The sequence below is a fragment of the Montipora capricornis genome, chromosome 9 (assembly GCF_036669925.1).
Source record: "Montipora capricornis isolate CH-2021 chromosome 9, ASM3666992v2, whole genome shotgun sequence".
Classification (NCBI taxonomy): Eukaryota; Metazoa; Cnidaria; class Anthozoa; order Scleractinia; family Acroporidae; genus Montipora; species Montipora capricornis.
In genome coordinates, this window is record NC_090891.1 from 1,609,402 (window position 1) to 1,614,629 (window position 5,228).

At 39.9% G+C, this 5,228-nt stretch overlaps 1 long non-coding RNA gene across 1 annotated transcript in view; it reads right to left on the reverse strand.

Moving 5' to 3' along the window:
* The window catches only part of LOC138015810 (uncharacterized), a 15,486-nt gene extending 13,495 nt beyond the window's left edge, over window positions 1–1,991 (reverse strand). Inside the window, exon 1 of the long non-coding RNA XR_011125645.1 lies at window positions 1,505–1,991. This is a non-coding gene — a long non-coding RNA (uncharacterized lncRNA). The remainder of the gene's footprint in view (window positions 1–1,504) is intronic.
* Window positions 1,992–5,228: the final 3,237 nt, after the last annotated feature.

Genomic DNA, 5,228 nt, shown 5'->3' on the forward strand with positions numbered 1-5,228 from the left:
CTACGGATAGGTCAACTGGTAGCATGGCCAAAAAAAGATATGGCAATCTTTCAAAGTGAACCTGTTTTATTACACCTTGGAAAACAAAGTGAATGTAAGCATGGAATACATACATACAGACATGAAGGCTGTGGCTGTACTTATTCCTATGTAATGTTCTCTTCTATTTTCCTTTACTATTGATAAGGATGTCTGGTATGCCAGTGGTGGATCCAGACAGGCTCAAATTGTGAATGCATGAAAACATGGAAATTTTCCATAACAGCAAGAGGGAGGAACATCATCCCTCGATCCACCACTGTAAATAAGCAGTAAAGCATTAAAAAAGTTATACATTTCAAAAAAAGATGGCACAGCTGCATAGAGCACAACCTATTTCATAATGTTTGGTAACAGAACATATCCCTGCACCCCAGGGATTGAAGGGAACGGGAAATTCTAAGGGGGAAAAACTCAACACTCTAATGCTTAAACTTACATTATTTGTTTGGTTATACAATGTACATTGTTTATGATCACACTATGACACTACCTTTAATATTTACAAGGTTTATAGCTAACTACAACTTTCATTACTAACAACATTTCACTTACTGTTACAATTTAAATGTCAATTACTTATTCTCATCCTCATATCAAAACATTCCAGTTTTTTATGGAAAGGATGAAGCTAAACTGGAAATTTCATGGGGTCAGGGAGGTGGGACTTATGGATACTTTTTAAAATCAAAATAATTTATTACATCAGTAAGTTAAATAAATGTGTAATTGCAGTTAGTGTGACTACAGGCACCTTTGGAAATATGGCACCTAGCATACCTAGTTGGGCATATGCAGGCCGAAAACGCTTCCTAGAAATAAAATGCAAGTAAAATGAAAAACAATGTTATGTAACAATGATTATAACAATAGATTGTGAGCAATGATAGCAGATTACACCTGAATGAAATATACCAAATTGAAATGAAATTTTACTACCACTACCACTACCACCACCACCACCATTACCACTACAGGTACATGTTGCTCAGACAATAGGCCACCATCAAAATTACCATAATACTCATTGTTTGACCTCCATAAGCATAATGTTTCCAGTCACAATGGTCCCAAGAGAAAATAAAAATAAGACTTATGCAAAATTTTTGAGGGCAAACAAAGAGTTCAGTATTATGTTATTTTTGAAAGTGGCCTATTGGATTTCCACGTCTTGCGTTAATATTTTCTTGTGGATCATATGGTGTAGGCTAATTTTACAGTTTTGATCAGTACAGCAAATTCTGCATGATTGGGATGATCTGAATGTGATACAACAAAAATGATGATAACACAAACACTGCCCCCCTTTACTTTAATAATGTGTAACTTATTCACAATTTTCACCACAAAATTGAGGGTGGGGCAAGACTAAAATGAATATAGACCGTAAGCAAAGCCTTACAAATTAGATTATACCGAGGTAACTGGAAAGACAAGTAAATAAAGACAAGAGTTAAATACTTGCCACTCTACAATGAGATGTGCTTCATCAATCACGATAGCTCGCACATGGCGTCTCACTTCTCCGCAATCCAATCAATTACGCCATTTTCCAAGAACTACCTCCGGGTGGCCATAAATTATTCTATACTTCGATTGCTTGATTTCGTTAATTTCAACATCCCTTAACGACTCAGACTTCCGAACCACTAAACTTCTAACTTGCATATCGTTCAGCTTGACTGTTTGATCTCTCATCAAGACGTTTAAAGGAGAAACAGCCAAAATAAAAGATTTCTTTGCTCCAAGCCACGAGTCAAAAACAAAGGGCAACAAGTGAAAAATCAATGACCTGCCAAAGCCTGTCGGCAAAATAATTAAAGTGTCTTTCCTTAAAAAAAAACAATGTTCCTTATCGCCGCTTTCTGTTGTACACGTAGGGAAGCATTTTCCATATTGAGACCCCTTAAGGCCCGACACAAGGATTCCTCGAATCCTGCCTCGACAACCGCCATGACAGTCACAGACAGTGTATAGAAACATCACGACTGCATACATGAACACCGGAAGTCCCAGAAATCCTGGGCGCGATCCATTCAACCAAAATAATTAATTTCCGGAAATTTTGGTCCAAAACTCAATGGATCGGTTCGGTCCAACCGGAAAAGTTTCGAAAAAACTGGTCCACCTTTTGAGGTGGTCCTCTTTTCCCGGTCGGACCGGTCCGAAATTTTGGTTGAATGGATCGCGCCCCCTATGTCTCCAGGGGCCTGTTTCTCGAAAGACCCGGTAACTTACCGTGCCCGGTAAGTCACCCGGTAATTACCCGATAAGTTTTCGGGTGTTTCTCGAATCTCCCGTTAACTTCGATCCCGTTACTCTTCCCGATAACTTGCCCGGTAATTTACGGGAGCTTTGGAGCTCCCGTTACTCTCCCGTTAAAGTTTACGGGTAACATAATTTTTGCTGCATCAAAACAAAATGGCTGCCGAAAACGGCCTTTTGTTACGCAGTTTATCGGTCAAGAACATACCAAGGGAGGCCTGTACTGAATCATATGATCGATACAGAAGTCGTTGAGAGGCATAGATTGTCAACAGGAAGATTAAATTGGCTGATTGAACGGTGTATTGTAAAGAAGATCGATCTGTAGAGAGACAGCAATTCTCGGAGACTCAGGTAAACCAATACAGGCTAATAGTCAAGACGTACCCACCTTCTTTCGGTGCCGTAAAACTACAGATGTTAATATATTAAAATGCGATGGAATCGGCAATAAAGCCAGCCTTGACTCAAACACGGACTGCGGTTTGTTTTGGCGTGAGTCTACTTTTTTCACATCTAAATTCGCAGCACCCAGAGTCTTAATAGGGAACAACTAGCTGCAGCATTTCCAGCAAAAAACAAATGACACGTTGTCAAATAAATGGGATGCAAACTACTGGCAGGGAAAATTTGGAAAAGAGAAGCGATCGACCATCACGTGATATTGAGCAAAAAAAAAAACACACCCAGCTAAATGCTGCATTTTTGTCTGAAACAGCAAAGAGTGTTGTGTAAGAAAAAAACATGCTTGTGTTCGAGAAAAAAAGGTATTATTATATGGACTCAAACTTGACAAAACCTATCAATTCATGCTCATCAAACGACGAACTTCTTTGCGTGCGTTGTTCCCACGGAGGTCCGCTTTATCTCTGTTTTGTTTTGGTGGTGTTCAAGTGTGACAATAAATTCATGTTTATAAATCTTTCAAGCAAATGTGACCGTATTTTACCCTATAGCTGGCTTTCCCAGAGTGACTGGAGCAATTATTGATGGCTCTCTCATTCCTATCTGGCGCCCAGACAGTGATGAACATCTCTCTGTTTGCCACAAGGGTTTTCATGCTATTAATGTGATGACAGTGTGCAATGCTCACCTGTCATCTACAAATTTTGTTTGCATATGGCATGATGGCTCTGTACATGATTCAACTATTTTTAATGCCAGCTACTTGCAAGCATGTATGGAGGGTGGAGGAGGTGGGAATGGGTGGCTCCTGGGAGACTGTGGGTATGCAATCAAACAGGTACAGGTACCAGAAAGTCCATACAAAAATGAAGAACACCACTGAGAGGGCCTTTGGCCTGTGGAAGACAAGATTTCCCTCCTTGATTACTCTGGTGGGCAGTGCAAAGCAGCAAATTTCTGCCTGGCCTCCATTACTCAATAGCTTCTACATAACTTAAGCCCAACTTAACTCAAAATATTTTCTTTTGTTTAAGATAAATCTCAACACCAGAGAGATATTTGCAAAGCTAATGAGAGGCATGAGTTAACTTCAACTATAACGGAACAAACTGTTTTGAACCTTTTTGCAATGCAGAGCAGTTTGGTAGGGATCACCTCGGTTAAAGACTTGATTATTGCTTCTTGCTAGCTAGGCCTTGAAAGTGACAAAACATGGAGAGAGTTTTGTTAAATTTACTGTGCATTGAAACCAATTTTCAAGGAGAACATGGAAAAATGTATTTGCCATAGATGGAAAGATTCAACTTTGCAGTGAAAAACACTTGGAGTGAGGTGCACTCTAACAGTAACATTAATTTTATTGGGTCACTTTGTCCAAAAGCCACTCAACAGTCATCAGGTGAGTTCATTTTAAATGACACTGCAAAAAAGGGAAACAGTAAGGGGGCTTTCATTTATTAGCACATGAGGGAGGAGGGGGGGGGGGGGGTTAATGTTATTTTGGAGAAGTATTAAGGGGTAAGGGGAGTTGTCATATATTGAGCAGCCTTTTGAGGGGGGTTGATTGAAATGTTGGCTTTTCCACTTCATTTCGCTGACTTCAAAGCTGAATGTACATATTAGAAAAGATTTATAATATTACACCCACTTTCCTGGCCATTGGAAAACATTTTCCCAATTATGGGAACTGTTCCTGGGAACAGGGAAATGCCTGTATTGGGAAATACCTTTAATGATTAACTCTCAATGGTCTGGACATGGAAATGCACTGCCCTTTCTATGAAGTTTTAAAAGTGACGGATGCCATATATTTTACTTTTTGTGATGGTATGCAAGCTGAACAGGGGTGTAGCGATATACGCTCATACCCACATGTGTACCTCCAAAAATCAAAAAAACTAAAAGATTGTAAAGGGAGAGGTCTCTCCCTTTTCCTGTAGCCACATTTACCATGGATAATGCACTCGTCTACTAAACACTTACATCAGTAGTTCCAAAGGTTGACAAATAAACAACAAAGTTACTGCGAGTGAATAGTTAGCATTTTTTTCATGCTTTGATTTATGAAACATACCCCCGGAAAACATGGGAAATGGCATTTCTGAGGCCCTAATAATAAAGATTTTCTGGGGAGCATGCCCCCAGATCCTCCCTAGAGGCTCATGCAGAAAGCGCTTGTTTCACTGCACCTTCGCCTCCTCCTGAATTGTTGCTTCTAAGGATATAGATGATTATTGAGTTGAAAATGTTGAATATAAGCATTAATGCTAATAACACATGAATGCATCGGATGAACTGGCTGAGCTGTTCTGCTTTCATATATAAGTTTGGTGGCTCCCGTATGTATGAGGGAGAGAAAGAGGGGGGTTGAGATATAATGCTGGATAAAGAATGGGGTTCTGTGATTGTTGCCCTTACTATAGAGGGGGGCTGGGAAATGTTTGAAGGACTTTCCAAGTAATTTTGCCAACCACCCCCCCCCCCCTTCCTATGAGCTAATAAATGAAACCCCCTGATAC